This window comes from Aphelocoma coerulescens, unplaced genomic scaffold (assembly GCF_041296385.1).
Source record: "Aphelocoma coerulescens isolate FSJ_1873_10779 unplaced genomic scaffold, UR_Acoe_1.0 HiC_scaffold_223, whole genome shotgun sequence".
Classification (NCBI taxonomy): Eukaryota; Metazoa; Chordata; class Aves; order Passeriformes; family Corvidae; genus Aphelocoma; species Aphelocoma coerulescens.
The window spans coordinates 43,273-54,090 of NW_027183569.1; positions in this window are offsets into that span (position 1 = coordinate 43,273).

Here is a 10,818-nt window from a genome sequence, read left to right on the forward strand (position 1 = left end):
ACCTGCTTTATGCCCAGAAAGGCTGTTGTGGCTTTAAGATGAACCAGGGGGCGGGGCCAGAGCCTGGGAACCCCGGGCACGGGTGTTGTTCAAATTCTCTCTCACTCCCGTGCTACAGTGCAAGCATGGACGCTGTATTGTTCCTTTTGTTGGATTGGTTCTTTGCTAGATTGGAGCAAGAAGTTTTCTTTCCCTTCTCTTCCCCTAGCCTGGAGGCTGTACTGGGAAATCCCTTCGGCAGCTTTTTGGTTTCTTTTTTCCTTGAATTGTCCCGATTTGTTTTTTTCTTTGGCCTGAGGAGCCTGTGGGGGCGGCCCCAGCTGGAAAGAACCAAGAAAAAGCCCTGGAAAGACAGAGACATAGCCAGCGAAAGAAGGGACATTAAACTCCACCAGCTTTGCCTGCTGCAAGGAGAAGACCCACGCCAAAAATCCAACAGGTTCCCAGCTGCTTCATGAACTCTTTTTCTCCCCCCTTCACACAGACAAAGAAGGACAGCTGCCATCTTTGCCTCTTGGCCATGCGGCGAGGTGGGGGTGGGGTGTAAGGTTCAATTTTCTTTTTCTTCCTATGCTTTGTGGGTATCTTGCTTTGTTAAACAGTTTTACTTTTTTTTTTTTGCATCTCCTGGTATCCATTTGTCTCATTGGGAGAAGAAAAGGGAATTATTGAAGCCCTTTCCCTTTTGAAGAAATGCTCATTCCAGGGCATTTTCTCCTGAAATTTGTCTTCAAAACCGAGACACCGTGGGACCAGGATGCCCTCCTGAAGAGGGAGGGCCATTGCTGGGGAGAGCATCTGTGGGACCCACCAGGCCAGGGGACGTGCTGTGTAGGTCACTGTCTGCCTTTCCTGCCACCCATGTTGCTGGGACAACTGGAACTCTACTGAGGAGAAGTGTGAGGGTTCTGAAAGAGCTCTGAGTACAGAGATTTGAAACAGATGGTGTAGGTCGAGATGTGTTCCCATTGAGATGTGTTCCAAGTTCTATTGTGACAGCTCTTTGCTGCTGTTGTCTTCTCCCTGGGACAGCTCTTGGTCTCTGTCATCTTCTCATTGGGACAGCTCTTGGTCTGTATCACCTGACAGTGCACACTGACGATGTTTCTGAGTTCGGCTTTTCCACTTGGCCCTTTCTCTGCAGGGACTCTGCTTTTGATGGAGTCAACAGCTCTTCTCAACTTAAGTGTTGTCAGCAAATGTAGTATACCTTCAAATGCTGCATCCAAGTCATTTATGAAGATGTTGAAGAGCAAAGGGCCGAAGATGGAGCCCTGTGGAATCCCACTAGTGACAGGTCACCAGCCAGATGTCACCCTATTCACTATAACCCTTTGACCCAGTTGTTCAACCATCCAGTGATGTATTTATCCAGTTTTGTGCTGGACATTTTATCTAGAAGGATACTGTGAGAGACAGTATTGAAAACTTTACTGAAAACCCAAAAGATATATAATGTCTTGGCTTCCCTTGGTCAGCTGGGTGGAGAACCTTGTCTTAAAAGGAAATTAAGTTTGTCAGGCAGGACATTCCCCTCATGAATCTGTGATGGCTGTGACCAATGCCTGCTTTGGCTTTCAGGTTCTTTTCAGTAACTTCCAGAATAATCTTCTCCATAATTCTCACTGAAGGGAGACTGACAGGCCTGTAGTTACCAGTCATCTTTCTTGCCGTTCTTAAAGGGGCAGGAATTTGCCAGCTTCCGGTCAACAGGGAACGCTCCAGATTACCAAGACTCTTGAAAAATTATTGAGAATGGTCTCATGACCTCTCTTCTCAGGCAGCTATATGACAGCCAAACCTTTTTCACAATTTTCATTTTTAGGTTTATCTGTGTACTTCAACATGCTGTTATTTCAAACGTGTGATTATACTGATCCTGCACATTGTAATCCACCTTTCTTCAAAAACATGTGTGATTTGCTTACCAACAGACACTCCATTCCACCAGAGTAATAATTCTGCAACTATTCAAGGAGATTCACTATTTCTGCTGGCTGCCAGTGGGTAGACTGCTGCTGATTGGATCTGCCTGCCTTCACCATTTCTGCTAGCTGCTGGGGGAGGATACTGAGGTCCATTGCTGCCCGGTCAGATCTGCCTGCCTTTACTGTTTGCTGCCTGATGCTGTGGGGTGCCGCAGAGACCGATTGATGTTCTTTGAGTTTAGAAAAGCAGCCATTTCCCCTCTTCCCCTTGCAGGAGACTTCACTACCATCTGGAGAAGTTGCTGAGCTTGTGTCAGAGTGCCCCTGCAGCTGGGAGGGAGTCAGTGCACCTTCCCTGCCTCACTGGGGCCTGCTAGTGCCCTCTGCCAGCTGCAACAGTCACTGCAGCCTCTCTACCTCAACACAAGCCAACGAGCGCCCTGCCAGCTGGGGTCATAACTACACCAAAGGGAAAACTGCTGGCTGGGTAAGAAAAGGCTGTTATTGGTTGTTGTTGTTGTTGTTGTTGTTGTTGTTGTTTGTTTGTCTTGTTTTATATATTCAGTGTGTTTACCTGCATTATTGTCTTCTAGCAGACGTCTCTGGTTTGCTTTGATCTTGCTCTACCAAAGGCATTTTACAAGAATCAGTCTTTAAAAACCCCACACACAATAATGACAATTTCTGTAAAGCTCATCAAATAGTATGAAGTGCAGGGCTTTTAATTTTAATGTGTTGCAGTGTAGAATAAAAAAATAATGAAATGTTTTAAAGCATCCTTAGGTTTTGGTCCCCAAGTACAGCAGCAGGAGATGTGTGGTTAATGTGAAGGATGATGGAAAATGGAATGTACTTCCTATCTAGCAGGAAGATTTATAGATTTGGTAAGATACCAAGTGACAAACCAACTGTGTAATTGAGATACTAGGAATAAAGCATTCTGTGAAGTTTGTGAGCTTTTTTTACAAATGCTTGTGCAAATACATTGTGTTTGATTCCCTGTTACCTCTTCAAATTGTGCTTATGTATATCTCCAAAATACATTCTCTGCTTCCTTGTTTGAATTGATTGAGCCAGCTTTTTTCATTTATATAAATATAGTTCCTGTGTTTTCAGAGAACAAGGGAAAAACATTTTCTCATGTGAAGCACAAATTGGCCAGGGAAAGGTGTCCCACCAGCAAAATGAAAATTTGCAAGCATCAAAAAAGTTTGAAATGAATTAATAAATTTAGTTTTTGGTTTTAACTGCTTGTCTTTTTTAAGGGTCATTTTAACTGATGGGTGTCATAGGTTAGCAAGGATAGTCCCGGAAGGGATGTCCTTGCTGAGGGCTGTTTACAGCTTCCTCTGGGACCTGATAGAACCTATCAGCTGGCCAGTTTGAATATGGACAATTCTTTAAGCCACTTAAAGTTGTGACCGCCTCTGTGATCCACACTTAAGAATAGACAAACTCCCCCCCCAAGCTCTCTCTCATTTCCGGCGCTGGGACAGGTGGCTGCGGGCCCGTGCGGGGGCCAGCGGGCCCGGCCAGGCCCTGCTTGGGCCAGGCCGGGCCGGGCCACGGCCAGCCTGGAGCCATGGGCCTGTTCTAACCATGGAACCCCCCCCCACTGCCTTGCCGTGGGCAGCCGGAGCGGCTCGGAACCCCCCCTCTCCACTGCAGCCAAGATTTCAGCAAAGCGGCACCTCTGTCCGGCAGAGGCCAGGTGACCAACAGCGATAAGCCACATTCCAGCTGCAAGGCCGAGGTGAGATTAACCCTTTTATTGCTGTGAAGAGCTGAAAACCTGAGGGAAGAGAGAGAGGAGATGCTTAAAGCTGAAAGTCTGTTGTGAAGCTATGATATATCAGAGTATCCTGTTGTAATTTCATGAAGATATGGGGGGTGGAGTGTTCAACTCGTAAGCAAAAGCACCTGTGCTGAGATAGGCAGATGCTGACGCAGCTGTAATTTCATGAGAAGTTTGGACAGAGAGAGATGAACCAGATGAACCAGATGAGGACTTTTGCTCCAAATGCGAAAGGAGAAAAACCTCAATCCCTAGAGATGCTCCCAGAGATAGTCTTAAAGATGAAGATAAGAAAGACCCTTTGCTCCCAGGGAAGGAGAAGGGCCTCTGTTTTTTTTTGTTTCTGAACGGCTCAACCTTAAAATTGTACCCCAAAAAACTTCAAGAGTGGACCCTCGAAAGCAGTTGCGGGAAAAGCTGCAAGTCAGGAGAAGGGACTCACATCACGAGCAGAGAGACTCCTCTTCCTAAATGGACTGAACAATATTTGGAAGTGGGTGGCTGTCTCGTTGTGATACTGTTTTCATAGCACGAGCAAAAAGAGACTTCTCTTTCTAAATGGACTGAACAAGGTTATTATGGAAGTGATAAACAGACTGAACATCTTAAGGGTTGTCTTTTTCCACTGTCAGTGGGAGAAGGGAGGAAGGTGGGGGGAGGAGGAGAGTTCTGGAGGTGGTATAATTTTTTTTTTTTTTTTCCTTTTTTTTTCCTTCTTTTAGGTCTGTTAATAAACTTCTTTATATTCTTTCAAGTTTGGTGCCTGCTTTGCATTTCTCCTAATTCTTATCTCACAGAAGATAAACAGTAATGAGCATTTTAGACCAAACCACTACAATGGGGCAGTGTATGAGTACTTGAGAATTAACAGCTAATCCCCATACTTCTTCCTCTTCTCTTATAAAATTCTATAGGTTACTATAAAACCAAAATAGATACATGAAATTATCTGTCCCATACTCAAAGTAGCAAGTGCATGCATGATTTTTAACATGCGTTAATGACAAAGATAGTGCCGCGATTCTATTAGATGTAACATGCTGCGACCTTCCCAAAAGCGCCTCTAAGGAAGCCTCTCGGTGCAGCCAGCACACTTGCACACCAGATAGCCAGCTAAAACAATCTGATAATGAATGAGCAAGAAGAGTTTTTGCATACGGTTCTGCAGGAGAGACTTAATGCATCCACACTCATGGAAGGTTTCAGAGAAGTCCCGGGGCAGAGCAATGGGGGGTCCAGGGTAAGGGAACTAATTGAGAAACTGTAAGGGAGTATCAGGTAACAAGGGTTGTGGTGGCCAATGGAGCCAACCAGGGGAGCAGAACTGGGGTACATTAACATTACAGGACAAAGCATTCTGGGGGAAGCCTTTCGGTCACCATAAGCTGGAAAGGAACCTAGGACTTATCCCACCGTAGGACTCCTTTCATTCCTTGTCGAGCAGGCCCACCGGCCTCCACAATTCCCCCTTCTATATTAATTAAAAGGGTTTTTCCTAGGGATCTCAAAAGCAAAGGTTTTATGCCACTAGACACACACAAACAAAAACGATTTAAAAGAATCTATAACACAACTTTCAACAGGGAAGCTAAATACCTTGTGAGTCCCCAGTATCCCAGCAAGTCCTCAAATCACTCAGGTGGTTTTTCTTTCTTCAAGTCTATGATTAAGTCTTTCATCTTTTGGATGCTGGCATGGATGCTTTCGCTATACCTTTTCTTTGGGCTGCAACCAAGCATCCATGGCCAAGAGCATCCAGAAGAAAGTGGTGAGGCAGATGCTGGGCATCATGGTGTTGGGTGTGAGTATGGGCTTGGACAGCTGTTTTTGCAGGGGTTTTCAAACAAGATTGTTAAAAAAAATTTTGCAAAATTTCAGGAGGGGGGCCTTCCTTCCTCTCCCTCTTTGCATTTCCCTTTCTTTATTAATTAAAAGCTTGGAAAAAAGGGGGTGGTAGTTAGATGACAGGGGTATGGGATTACGTGGCTGAGGAAGGGGTAATGAGGAGTAAATAAAAGGGGAGTGCATCCTAACACGGGTATTGGGGGGTGTGGCCACGGGAAGGGCAGAGCAGAGGGGTGGAAGTAGGGAATATTAGCTGGTGGGAAAGCAACAGGAGGATGAAGGGGATAGGGATTGCAATAATGAAGGCAATTTGGGAAAGACTTAAGGAAGTACCACAATGAGTTAAACTTATCTGTCGCGACGGAGGGAAAGCCCGGACGCTCAATATGAGTGGATCAGCAGGATTCCGTTTATTAATCATACCAAAGTTTCTTATATACTATCAATAATAGGCTTATGAATATTCGTAAAGGCGCATTCTAAGTGGTTCACGTAGTCTTAGCTGACTTCTTAACCCCTCCTAACTCCTCTTCTGTGGTCAGCAATTCTCTTTCTTCTTTGTCTTTTCTAACCCACAGTATTTTATTGTTTTATTGCCAAAAACTCAACCTTGCTAACTCTGCAATAAAACACTTAGCTTAGCAATAAGAACTCAATGGAAGCCCTGTTGTTGAGCAGAAGAACTTGTAGCTTTTGCAACTTCATTTGTTACACAAGATGCGTGCGTCCAAACTTCAGCGGTTTGATGTGCCCTTTCTCACGTAGCCAATCTTCCACAATATTCCCTTTCCCACAATCTTCCTCAATATTTCCCCCGATACTTATCTGGTTGATGTCCTGGTTGAAGTTCTGGTGACGGGACGGCAGGTCGGTGTCTGTAATGGAGACCTGCATTGTCTCTGGGCTGCAGTTTTTGGTCTTTAGGTTGTTCTTTGTCGGTCTCTGGTGGGGTTGTATCCATGGGGACAGTGTTTGTTGGGCCGGTGTAAGGTTTGATATTCTTTCCTGGAAGCTACCTTGGGCCTGCTGGGATGCCCAGAGTGGCAAACCCCGGGAGGAAGTGTCAGATGGTATCTTTGGCCTTCTCTCTTGAGTGGGCCGAGGGAAACACTGCTCCTGAAAAGGTGTAGCACAGGGCCATCCCACACTCTCCTGGGCATTTCTCGAATGCTGCTGGTGGTGGTGTGGGCACCCCACAGGTTGATGAGAGTCTTTGGCTACACAATGTTTTAGGCAGTCTTTTATAAAATGTCCAGGCTTTTCGCAGTTAGAACACCTCTGTTTATACCTTGATGATGCCACTAAGGCTTCAGCCACCCCTCTTGAGACCACTGCTGCTATTATGTGTTCAGTAGATGTCAGTTTGGCACAGGCTTCGATCATTTGGTCTATTGTAGGCTTAGGGTCGAGAGGGAGGGCCCTTAAAATTTTCTTACACTCTGAATTTGAGTTGGTCATTGCCAAACTACATAAAATTTCTTTGTGGGCTTTTGCATTCTTGACTTGCCTCTCAATAGAACTCTTTAGACGATCAATAAATTTAATAAAAGACTCTTCTGTGCCTTGTCTAACATCTGAAAAGTTCAGGGTGGGAGTGGCATCATCTGGGACCTGGAGCAGTGCTGCTTCTGCTACCCTTTTGATGTCTCCTAGGACAGCCTTGGGGATGATTTGGGCTTGGTCCTGGGGGTGCTCAAAGTCACCTTCTCCACTTGGATGCTCGGCTGTCAAATGAGCCCTAGTACAGTCTCTTTGATACGTTTGTAGAAGCTGTCTTAATTGTCTTTTCCGTGTCCTTTCCCACAGCAAATATACCGTGGGGGAGAGGAGACATGCCATAATGTTTTTAATATCTTGGGGCACTAGGGTGAGAGTGGAGAGAGTGACCTGGAGCAAGTTTTTAAAGTAGGGCGACCCCCACCCATAATCTTTCGCGGCCTTGCATAGCTCTTTCAACTGTTCGTAAGGGATTGCCTCCCACCTCGGGTTCCCCCTCCTTCTATCATAGCGAAGTGGAGCAGCTTTAACCTCAATCCTGTTTGCCAATTCCCAATCCCCCTCCCCCGTGTCGCTTTTTTCTTTATTTCTGCCCAATAATCTTCAGTGTCTGAGAGGTCGCTGTCTCCCTCTGAGGAGAAGGGGGGGGGGGGGGGCTATCCTGCTGTGGTCCGGTGGGAGCTGGGGCCTCTCCCACCGGGCCGGTGCCGCTCCCACTTTGGGGTGAGGGAGCCTGTGGGGAGGGGCTGGCCAAGGGTGGCAGCAGGGATGGGGGATGCGTCGTGCGTGATGACGTATACAGGAGAGGGCGGAGGGGGAGTTGCGAGATTGGGAAATAGCTGGTACTGCGTGGCTGACGCCATGTTGGGACACAGCTTGGAAAATGGGTACAGGCCGGAGATTTGGGGAAGAGCCAGTGACAGCATGACTGGTGCCTCCTTGGGAAGCGGAAGCACCAGGAAGATGGCAGCAGCCTCGCACCCTTGGGCGAGATCTGTCCCTTCATTCTCTCCAAGGCAGAGAAGGAGAGTTGGGATCACGGGGAGAGAAACATGGTGAGGGGGTTTTTAACCTGGGGATACCATTTCCCGAACACTCCTCAATGCCTTTAAAGCATTTAACAATCGTTGCAAATAAAGGATAAAACTTTTCCACTGATAAGTCCCCTCTCAACTGTAGAACGCCCATCTTTGTCCTAACTTGATCCCAAAAGTCTTTAGAAAGGAGTCCTGTGAAATGTAAGGAAAGTGTTTAAACAGCCAGTGAACGAAATGCTTCAGCTCCCCCCTTGAAAAACAGCAATTTCCCCGAACAAGAGCTGATTTGATTTGGATATAAACGTCCTGCTGGGAGTGGGTCAGTTTAGCTCCCATCTCCCCTCTTCTTAATAGAGAGAAAAAGAACAAAAGGAAAAGAGAGAAAAGTGACTTAATATCTCACTCACGACGCTCTGGGGTCAAAGAAAACTCTCAGAGGACCTCCCTGTGGTAGTGCGCAGTTTGCTGCTGCGGGAGCTGGAGGAGTGGTGTGGAGCGGTGGGCGAGGCAGCACCATGCTAGGACCTCATAGCGGCGCAGCGCGGGGCTGGCTCCACACCCCGGCTCCACGCCGGAGAGTGCTGGCTGGACTGTGACTGGTTGCCTGTTCTTGGAGCGGGAGCCGGGCGGCACTGAACCTCCTCCCGCTTCCCAGCCGCTGCCGCCGGAGGGCCCGGGGAAACGAGAAAGCGCCGCCGCTGCCTGTGTGGTGTGGCCAACGGTGGCTCCCTGGAGCGGCAGAGGTGGGAGGTGCAGGTGCTGCTGCGGCTTCTGTAGCAGGAGCTGAAGGCTGTCACTTACTCGCTGCTGAAACGGCTGAAGGAGTGCTCGCTGGACAGCTTGCTGGAGGCGGTGGGGTCCCACGGGGGAATGCGCGGCAGCTGCGTCCTGGTGGCCTGCACCGAGGTGCGCCTGGGGGGCCTGGCGGCGCCCCCGCACCTTCTCCTGGGCAAGCTGTTTCGCCGGCTCTGACTGATCCTGTAATCTTCATCTTTGGTGAAATGGCTGTGCCAAACATGACCTTCCAGCAGTGCAGGCTGCTAGAGACGCTTTTAGGGGTGTTCCGAAGAAGTCTGTGTATGAGCGCCAATTGTCACAGTTCTATTAGATGGTAACATGCCTCAACCTTCCCAAAAGTGCCTCTAAGGAAGCCTCTCGGTGCAGCCAGTACACTTGCACACCAGATAGCCAGCTAAAACAGTCCAAGGATGAATGAGCAGGAAGAGTCTTTGCATAGGATTCTACAGGAGAGATTTAATGCATCCACACTCATGGAAGGTTTCAGAGAAGTCCCGGGGCAGAGCAATGGGGGGTCCAGGGTAAGGGAACTAATTGAGAAACTGTAAGGGAGTATCAGGTAACAAGGGTTGTGGCGGCCAATGGAGCCAACCAGGCGAGCAGAACTGGGGTACATTAACATTACAGGACAAAGCATTCTGGGGGAAGCCTTTCGGTCACCATAAGCTGGAAAGGAACCTAGGACTTATCCCACCGTAGGACTCCTTTCATTCCTTGTCCAGCAGGCCCACCGGCCTCCACAAGATAGTCCAATTTTCCATCTTAAATCCACAAGAACATTTGACTGATGCTCTTGTGGAAATTGCTATCTCTAGCTGGATTAAAGGTATTCAAGCACTCAGTTACTTTAAAGGAAGAGAGATGTGTTTTTGACGCAAGAGCTCCACTGGAATCTGCAGCTAAACTGCCAAGATCAGAGCCCAAACCACCACTGTTAAGCAACTGACAATCATTAAAGAGTAAAATATTTAATCATATTGGAAAAAGAGGAACTCCGTAAATGGCTTTTAAATTTGCAACCTGTCGATGTCAGCAAAGGGAAACCAGGGGTGGGAATCATTTTGCCAAACAAAACCATTATTCTTGGCAATAATTCTTATGCAAAGGTGTTGCAGTGGGGGTTGTTGCAACATGTGTATCAGACAACGAGGCCCATGGAAAAGAATATATGGACTGATTCTTGGTAGGTATTTTCAGAGATGTTTATTTTCCTAGCTGCATGTCTGAGGATGCTGAGGAAACTGTGGCAATCACAGGACCCGAGGGTCCTTGCCTGCGCAGGGGAACACAAAACAACCAATGGGGAACGAGGTTGACCGGGGCAGGGAAACCCCATGTGTCCTCCCCAGGGCCCCTCTCCCAGGACCACATGGCAGGGGGGAGGAACCCCAACACAAAGGTAGGCATCTAAAATAGGCTGCTCAAAGGCATAAAGAAAGTATAGGAGCTGGCACATCTCAGAGAAGTGCAAATTGACAAAACTCAGGAGAATCAAGGATCAGAAAGAGAAAACTGATAATTTAGTAAGTATACATTGGATAAGTTCATGGACAGCAGGAGACTGGAAATTGTTTCTCACAGTCTGTGCTTTGCCATAATGAGGAATATTGTGTAAGTTACACACTTTCTTAATGTCCTTGTATGGGGGTGATCACAAGCTCAGCAGGCTCCTCTCCGTAGGGCGCCTGGCCTGTGGCATTTCTTCCCCCCAAGGTTAGGCAGAGACAAGTTTCTCTGTGCTGCCATGGTGTTCTACAGGCACGTCCCACAGCCTGTAGCTCAATTCTATCTTCCTCTACAATATTGGGAAGAATTCTTTACTGTAAAGGTTGTAAGGCACTGGAACAGTTTGCCTAGAGAAGCTGTCCCATCCATGGAAGTGTTCAAGGCCAGTCTGGACAGGGATTTGTGCAGTCTG